The sequence below is a fragment of the Pteropus alecto genome, unplaced genomic scaffold (genome assembly GCF_000325575.1).
Source record: "Pteropus alecto unplaced genomic scaffold, ASM32557v1 scaffold56, whole genome shotgun sequence".
Lineage (NCBI taxonomy): Eukaryota > Metazoa > Chordata > Mammalia > Chiroptera > Pteropodidae > Pteropus > Pteropus alecto.
Window position 1 is genome coordinate 721,878 of NW_006438871.1, and position 9,640 is coordinate 731,517.

Here is a 9,640-nt window from a genome sequence, read left to right on the forward strand (position 1 = left end):
CGCGCCCGCCCCCCAGGCCTTTCCTTCCTCCTTTCTTCCGCTCCTTCTTCAGCTTCCTCTCGAGGACCCTCTTCTCCTCGGGGGACAGCTCGGGGTCCCCGCACGGTGCTCCTCCCTGAAAGTCAAGGGGAACGCACATGTCAGGGGCTCAGGAAGCGGGTGTCTGCATGGGGCTCCCCAGCCACTCTCGCCCCCCAGACCCCGGAAGTGACGTCAGTGGTGAAGGAGGAAGGGGCCGCTCAGACTCCTTCACTCCTGGGGGCCTGGGCCTCAGCGCCCGTTAAGTCTGTCCACCCGGCGTGGGCAGCTCTGCTGCTGAGGCTCACAGGGCCCTGGTGTCCGCCGCCTGCACGTGCGGGCGCAGTGCAGGGCACGTCGGCTCGGGGGGTCCAGCCCTCCTTCAGCGGGTCTCCCGAGCCCCTTCTGCACGTGAGCCCCTTCGCTCCGGGTGACAGGCGACAGGCGGGGCCCACGTGCCCATCCTTCCTGGGGATGCGGGATGGGAGGGTGCACTGTGGCCTCCCCAGGCAACCTCTGCCCAGCTGCTCTGCCGGGAACACACAGCCCCCTCCCCCACCCCTCCCCCGCCAACACGCCCCACACGAAGGCAGGCGGGGGACTGCGGGTGCTCCACAGAGGCACTTCCCCGAAGACCTGGAGCACCGGTGTGCATATCCGGTTCAGCCTGTGGGCACCTGCCCCGGGGACCTGCCCCCAGGGCCTCTAAGAAGGACCAGTGCCCACGGCCCCCAGCTGTGCATCCCAGCTTCCCAGAGGCCCCTCGAAGCAAAGCAGAGCAGAGCGGTCCAAAGCCGTCCGCTCACACCTTCCCTCTCCCTAGCTCCCCGCCCCCACACGCCCAGCAGGCCCCTCCTCCAATGCCAGTCCCTTGACATCCTTGATGTTCCCACTCAGCTCCTGGAACTTTCCACAAGGACAACACAGCTCCCGGCTCCTCCCTCCGGTGGGCGGTGAGCGCGGACAATGCCAGGGCTCGGGGGTGAGGACCAGTCTCCGTCCTGAGACCAGAGCCTGGCACCAGCAGGAGCCCCTGAGAGGCTGGCACACACTGATGAGGGGCTGGGCCACCTCCCGCAGTGAGCAGACGTTAGGGCCCTTGCTGACCCTGCCCCGGGGCTCCAGGTGACAGTCGGTCCTCTCGCCAGCTGGACTCCCCTCGTCTCTGCAGTCTCGGGGGCTGAGCCTTCCTCTGAGGCCCCCACCCCGCACCCATCCTCCAGCCTTCGGGGACGCCCAGTGTGTGCTCCTCTCTCGCACTGGACAGCCCGATTGTCCCCTCGTCCTCCTCGCACGCCCTCGGGCACTCACGGCAGACAAGTGCGCTCAAGTCCGCGTCTACACCTGCCAGCGAGTGCCAGGCAGAGCGCGGTGGCCCAGGGATGGGCGGGGGTGGCGCCTGGCTGCTCGCAGGCGCGTGGCCGCACCAGGCCTGCGCTCTGGCGGGTCTGGACCGTGGCGCACATCCCCCGTGGGAGGCCAGGGCTTGCTCCGGACAGCCGAAGACGGTGACAAGGGCCACCCACAGCCCTGGGCACTACCTCTTTGCTCTCCTTTTGAGGTAGCCTTGGGCTCCGGACTGTCCACTTTGGGGTTCTGCCCAATGGGAGACGTTACACACACGCAGCGCACGCCGGGGCAGGGGGATGCGGGCACTGTCCATGCACCCCCGTGCCCTCCCATTGGTCCGGCCTTCCACAGCACGTGCTGGGCGCCTGGGGTGAAACGTCTGCCTCCTGCACCTCAGGGACCCAGGGAGGCTCTGAGCACCGCAGTCCCGGGCTGCTGGGAGGACGGCCACCCGGCCCAGGCTTCCAGCCATCGCCTCTGGCCTGAGCTGGCTCCATGACGAGCAACAGTGGCTCTCTGTGTCCCCAAGAAAGGGCCCATTGTCTTTCCCAGGGCTCCTGGGAGCCAAGATAAAGCTCTCTCCTTTACACGGCCCTGGACACCCTGACTGTGTGGGCAGGGGACTGCCAGCTGAGGACACGGGGACAACGCGGGTGGGCTGTCACAGCCACGGCGTGTGAGCCCGCGGCAGCCGGGAGGCTGGGCGAAGCACCCCTGGAATGCGGTGGCAGCTGAGGCGGGGAGCGGGGACAAAGCACGGGCCCTCGTAGGGAACAAGAGCTACGCGACTCGGTGCTTCCGAGGGGAACGTCCCCTGCTGGGGCCTACAGGGACCTCACGGCCCCGGGTGTGGGCAGCCCTGGCCGGTGGGTGAGGCAGCTCCAGGGCCAGCGTCTGGGGCACATGGGGGGCTCCAACCTCTGTCTGTCTACGTGACGCCCGAGTAACACCTCCTGACATTTGTTGGGCACGTTTTATTTTCTAAAATGTGGGATAAAGGAAAAATAAGTGGACCGGGAGACAGAAGGCCTAGAGTTCAGCCTAATTTAAATAAAGACCCAAACTCTAGAATAGAGGCTGTCCCCAAGGCCTCCAGCCCAGACTCTCCGATGTCCCAGGCCAGCCCCTGGCCATGCACACCTGCAGGCACACGTGTGCACGCCTGCACTGTGTCCTGCTGTCCCGAGCTGCTTCACCAGGACCCTTGGCCTGGGCCTTGGCGGGCGGCACGTAGGTGAAGGAGCCGCAGCTGAGGGCAGCGCTGCTGTAGAGTGTTGTCACGACACCGTGGGACCCCCGCAGAGGCTGGCGGTGAGCTCTGTGCCTTCCCATCACGTCTCTGAGGTCCGATGCTAGCTGTGTGCCAGACCGGGTAATCACTACGGCCACATCCCCAGAGCCTGACCCAGAGCAGCAGTGACGCGACTGGACAGTAGGTCACCCGGACTCCCGGCGGCACTGAGCGTGCCCACCCTGTCAGCATGGAGGCTCCGCCTCTATGGGACGGGCAGCAGGTCACTCACTAGTCTTCACCCTTGTGGTTTTACGGACCCCGTCTCGGTGAGCCCTCCTGCAAGGGGCGCGTCCCTGGGAACTGTCCTGGGTCTTTACAGATGGGGAGCAGCAGACAGAGCTCAGGAGGTGTCCCACCCCGAGGCCGGCCTGCTGGGGCCCCCAGGCTGGATGTGGCTCCTGTGTCAAGTCACCGGAACCAGCTTCGGGCGGGGCGCGGAGGAGAGCCAGGAGGGGCGGGCCTCTCCGAAGGTCCGCTCGGATTCCACCCCAGGTCCTCTAAGTTCAATTTCGAGAGGCGTCTACCATACAGGGGGGCCTGAAACAACACCCTACCCCAGACACCGGGGTCCCGGACGGTCCCGTCAGCTCCAGCACAGGACTCAGCTGAGGGCCTGTCCAGCTCACGTCGGGACCCCAAGGGTGGCTGCGGGGTGGAGGGGGGTAGCAGACCCCTCCCCACGTCTCAGGCCGGCTTCCTTTCCATGCGGTGGGCTCGCAGGGTGACAGGGAGGGTCCGGCTCAGGAGTGGCCTGACGGGGCCAGCCACGTGTGGGGCTCCTGCCACCTCAGCGCCGACAGGTCCACGTCTTTAAATGGTTTTGTGGGGGCGCCCAGCTGTGGGCACAGGACCCGGAGCTGCCGCGGCCGAGGGCAGGAAACGGCAAGGCGGGCGGGGCCCGGGTCAGCGCCGCAGCAGCTGGTCAGACACGGAGCACAGGGTTCCCACAGAACCGCAGCTCGGAGCACGAGGAAGCAGGCCCCAGCGGAGGGGTGACTGCCCGCAGGGCCCCAAAGCCCCCTCAGCCTCCAGGGCAGCCCCACTCTCGCTTGGGGGGCCCCGCCAGAAGCACTAGAGTACAAGCAGGAAGCTGGAGGCCAGGCGGCTTGATGCCCCGGCTCCACCTGCTCCGTGACGTCACCTATGGGCAGGCGCCCCCCCCCACCCCGCCCTCCACTGCAAGCTAGCAGCACTCTGCAGAGGGGGTGAGCGAACAGGCCGGGGTACCCCAGGTCTCTCCCCTTGGGGGGTCTGTATGGACACTGAGCCCTTTGCCTGGTGGCAGGTGGGAAGGTGAGGCCTGGGAGGCCACCAGCAGGCCAGCAGCAGGCCCTGGCCCCTGAGTCCGGCACTCGCCTTCCTCAGCCCCATGCTGCCACCCATCCCGAAGGGCCAGAGGGACCCCTTCCGCCCCCAGCCAGCCAGGACGCAGGGGGCGGGTGCCTGGGGACTTGTCCGTCCCAGCCTTGGCTCCTTCCTCCTGAGGAGAGGCCGGCAGGGCCCAATCCACCTTGGGAGGTGGCCGTCTCCTTGCGGTCACACCCCTGGTCACACCCTGTGCACCGTCTGTGGTGGGGCGTCCCACCTGTGCCCGTTGCGCTCACGATTCAGGACCGAGGAGGGGACACTGGACAGAAAAGCACGCTGTGCCCCCATTGTGCCCGTGGGGTCAGCCGCGGGGCCGGGCGCCCTGCACCCAGGGAGCACCCGTGAGCCCTGAATGGCAGCCAAGGGCACAAAGTCAGGCAGCCTGCACGAGAAGTCCTTAGGGCCCCAGATGGGACACAGAGGGACACTAAATGAAGGCATGCCACCTGCCCCCAGCTGCAAGTCTCCGACCACCTGGAGCCTCTGAGGGAGCTGGGTGGGTAGGCCCAGGCGCTCTCGACACTCCTCCTCTTGGGGCTCCCCTTGTCCCTCGAGCCCCCTGCAGACTCCAGCTGGCAGAGGCCAGACCTGCAGTAAGGCAGCGGCTCCTGGGCAGGTGGGCCCCTCCTTCCTCTCCGCCCCGACTTCAGTACCTGGCACCTGTGCATCACTGCCGTCTGCCAGCACCTCTGGGAGGGGCACGTGCAGGCTGGTGCCATGGGGACCCAGAGGGGCGGAGGTCAGGACTGTTTAGAAGCTCCTGGGGACACGGAGCCCTTTGTACAGCCAGGTGCCACTGAGGGGTGGGGAGGCCAGGAGGCCAGGCCTTCACTCCCAGGCGGCTTCCTATTGTGGAGGCGGAACTAGACTTGACCAGGAAGAGTCTTAAGGAGCACCGCACTAAGCATCAGAAGATGGTCTGGGTTCTTGCTGTCATCTAGAAAGGATCGTCAGGACGTGGTGGCTACGTGAGTGCTGCTGGGAGCGGCTGCAGATACAGATGAAGCCGCGCTGGCTCGCTCCCCCGCCACTCACCTGCTGTGCGGCCCGGGTCCTAACAGGCCAGGACCGGTACTGGTCCATGGTCTGGGGGTCAGGGACGCCTGCTGTAAGGCATGCCGCACTCAAGAGAAACGTGATGGTGAGCGTGGGCCAGAACCCAGGCGCGTCCTCTCTTTCCTTCACCTGGGAGGAGTCGGGGGCAGGGAAGCTGCCATTGGAGGTCCGGGCAGCGGACAGTTGCCTGGTTCAGCTGTTTACAGATGCGGACAGTCCCAAGGGCACAGTGACCCGCCTGGGCTGGACGGTGCCTGGCCTGCAGCCCTGTGCCCAAGGTCCTCATGCAGGGTAACCTTTAGCCATAAGCATCTGCTCATAAGCCATCTAGAGTGGCCGCTGTCCGCTGCCCCTTTAGGACCTGGCGCCCTGAAGTCAGCCCTAGCGGAGCCTGGAGACGGGTCTGGAACAGAGGAGCAGGACCCACACCTGACAGCGAGCTGGTCTCAGACCCGTGCGCCTCCCTGGCCTCACCGCCCCGCTCCTCCCCACCTGGACACGGCTGGACATTCGGTTCCAGTTTGAAAACTAAACCTTAACCGGACTTATCCGTTATTAAAATCCAGGAAGGGTAACTCGTGGTAGCAAGTTACTTTTTCCCCTTTTCTGAAAATGAAAGTTATTTCCCCTAATTTTTTAATGAAGCCATTTACTTTGAAATAACCAGAAGCACGTGCCCGTGCCCCAGGCCCAGTCTCTGGCCAGGCCCACACCAGTGTCAGCAGCCTTTCCCCAGATCAGAATCGCACCAGACGCTTCGTGACAGGGGACGCGGGTGCTTACAGATGCGGACGGTCGCTATTCCCTTTACAGCCCGATCTCCCCAAGCTCCCTCTCGCCTCGGCCAAAGCAGTGAGTCACCTGGCTGGTGCGCGCGTGGACAGAGCTTAAGCTCCCTTCGCTGCGACGCCCTGATCACAGGGAAGATGACGACGACGACTCAGGAGGCTGCTGCTGCTCTGACGAACTACGCGACAGCTACGAAGACGCAGCTGGGTCACTGAGCCAGGAGGCTGCGTGGGGAGGCGCGGGCCCTGCGTGTGGCGGTCCCAGGCGCTGGCACTGAGGCAGACACGGGCTCTGGCCCCGAGGAGCTCACGGCAGACACAAGTGAGCTCCTGGAGGACAGGGAGGGCGGCTGCCACGGTCTGTCCGCAGTGGCTGTGGGGCGCAGGCCTCCACGGGACACACGCTGAAAGACACCGGAAGGTCAGAGATCACCTGCGCCACGCGAGCGTCCCTCCCCCATGGGCCTGACCAGTAACTGGCTGAACGCCATGTCCCCTCCGCAGCTCCTGCCAACCCCTGCAGCCTCTGCCAACGTGCACCACGGGAGGAATTGCTCAGTTTAGCCCGAGAAACAGAATTACTTTTTCTTTTCCAGGTATGGACATCCCACAGCTGTGAGGCGGGGTTAGGAGCGCTCGCCTGCGGACCCTCTGTCCGGGAGCGCACAGGCCCACGTGTCAAAGGGTTCAGACTCCAGCACCTCACGAGGCCAACCTTGGTTTGGAGTCAAGGACTGCAGAGTGAGGTTCTGTCCAGTCACAGGACAAGTGCAAGGTGGGCTGGGCCAGTGGCCCTTGCAGGACAGGTCAGTGCTCTGGGAGGGCCCTCCCTATCCATGCACCCTGCAGGACAGGAGGCATCACCCCTCCTGATACTGCTTCAGAGCGAAGGCCACACGTGGGGCCAGAGCCACCTCCCAGGGCATCCCCGCGAATGAGACATCGTGGGCCATGGGACACAGTGGGTGGCCAGGGAAAGCCTCTGGCAGCAGGGGCTGAGTCCTTGAGAAAACCAAGGCACACGACCTTGTCTTAACCTGCCAATGCCACCGTGCCCTGGAAAGGCTGGTGGGAGGAGACCACCCCAAAGACACCTCCAAACATCTCAGAGCTCATGCCTGAGACACACCTCCAAGGCTGTGTGTGACCTCCTCACTTCCTCTGGGGACAGCGTGGTGCCGAGCCAGCAAAGACAGGCTCTCTGCAAACTGAGGGACAGGAAGAGCCCTGCCGCCTCCCAGGTGAGACGGCGTCCCACAGTGGGAGACCTCGGCGACACCAGCCTGCTCGGCCGCCCTGAGGACCCCTTTCCACACAGATCAAATGGGTTCCTGGAAACAAGTCCTACGACGTTGCAGGTCGCTATTTTTGACGCGTTTCATCATTTCACAAGCTGTCCACCCACCCGAAGTCACCGCGTGTCCACCAGCCCTGTCCTTGCAGAGCTCGCTATCTGGCAGAGGATCCCCAAGGACAGGTGTCCACGAAAACACAAGCCACGTCACCTCCCCTTTGCCTTGTGGGGAGCAGTCAGCCCCTTCTTGGGGCTGAAATGCCAACAAGCCACCCCTCCCAGCAGGCGTGTGGTGGCCCTGGAGCTTCGGGCCGGTGTAGAATCGGCCAATCCTGGCGCCCCTCTACCCGCGCACCCCCAGGGCAGTCGTCCAGGGCAAAGCGTGTGCCTGGAGCCTCAGGGGCACACGTGAAGCGCAATCCTATTCTCAAGAAGCTCCAGGTGGGGACGAGGAGATACATGAACATGCTGAACTGTGACTGCGGCTCCGTCTTGAGCCGGTGGACGGGGTGCTGACGGTGACCAGGATGACCGCACTGGCAGTGGGTGTGGGAGTTGGAGGACCACTTGGCTCTGGCACAGTCACAGGACACGTGTGCAGAAGCAGACCGTGGACCCGAGGGCAGGATGGCACCAGGGTGCAGGCCGGCATCCCCCACGCTGGGCTGCCTGCCCTGTGCTGCTGAGAGGCTGGGACATTCTTCAGGGCCACAAGGTCTTAGATCCGATCACAGATCACATGGGGGGAGGAGGCAGGGAGGGTACACGTGCCTCAGGATCCTCCCCAGTGATAAGAGGCCTGTGGTCTTGGCACCGGGCAGCCTCTCCACACCCAGAGACCCCCATGCCCTGATGAGCTAAGGGGTCTCAACGTTTCTTACAGGCTTCAGGCAAGAGCAGCTGTCCGCTGGGGGTTGTGGCACAAAGTCGCTCCTTCAGCGGTCTGTAAGGCCTGAGGACGCTGCTTGGGCCCTCCCTTAGCCCGGGGAGGCGGGGTGGGCAGGAGGGAGGACACACCTCAGGATCCCCCTGCAGACGTCAGAGACCCTGGGCACTGCCACCCGAAGGGAAATGGCTAACTGCTCGGCAGAAGCAGGACCCTGAGCTGAGCATCTGCCCCCAGGTCAGTCTTCCTGGACACCCAGGTCCCAAGGGCCCCCGCCAGCCGCAATGCCTCAGCTAAGCCCCGGCTATTCTGCGCCCCCACGGGGACGCACACAGGCCCCTGGCGGGTTGCCCTGTGCATGGGCTTTGTTCGCCCACGAGCAGGACCGGGGTCCAGGACACAGTCTCCTGATTCACAGCGCTCCTGTTTCTCTCATTACGAGTGGGCCGAGGCAGGCCTGGAGCCGGCTGCATTCTGCACAGCTAACAGCCTGACAACAGCCTGACGTGGAATCAGTCAAGGCCTCTTAAAGGAAGGCCAAGTTCAAGTACACAGCAGGCTCCTGGGGCAGGGCGCGTCCACCTCCTTCCTATCACCCTCCTGTGCCTTCAGCTCTCCAGGGGAACGCGTGACCACCTAGCACCCAAAAGCTGCACTTGTTTCGATCTGGAAAGGCAGTTCTGGCAGGCTGACGGGCAGAGCTGAGTGGACACTAACGACCCGAGCTGTGAGCCGGCCAGTGGAGAAGCACACTTCACACACAGAAAACGTGCTTCTCAACAACGTCCAAGAATCAGCTGGCGGTCACTGCTGAACTTGGCATTTAACGACAATAGGATTCTTGATGTCTGAAAAACATATCCCAAACCACAAAGACATCTGTCCCCCACCTTGGCGGGGCGGGGGCCCCACGGGCAGGCGCAGAGGGCCTCCGGCACCTCCGACCAGCACGGCTTCCCTCAGAGAGAAACGTTTGCATAAGGTTTTCAAACGTTTTCGTCTCGTTTCCGTTTCGATCTAGTGTCTCTGCACTGTACTCTTCCTCACTGGCTTTTGTGCCTTGTGTTCTTAGAAAACTCATTTCTTTGGGTGCAAAGCAAACACAGAAACTAAAATCTCTTCCCAGGGCCCCTTCCCATCCCACCTTGACCCCGGGCATTAAGGACCCGGTCCCCTCAGGCTGTTCAGGACTCGCAAAAGGTTTCAGCTGTGGGGAAAAACCAAAGCAAAACATGTTACTGGCTCCAAAATCAGCAACGAAATCAGAAAACGTTATACTAAATTTCTAGAAAGGGTCTCAATATGTCAACCTCATTAATGCTGAATGTAATTTTCAAAATGATTTCAACACATTTGTAAATTATTTGTTTTCCTCACTTGGCAAGAATTTCTCTGTACATAATGAACTTAAAAAAAAAAAGTCACATCAGTCAGTAATGAATTACAGCCAAATAATTTCACAAGCAAAATGGTAAATACCCTTGCGGGTTTTTGCTTGAACACACTTGTTTAGCGTGCTATGTGGGGCTGGGCCCTGCAAAGGCAAGAACGCCCTGGGCATAGAAGGCCCCGAATACTGGCCACCA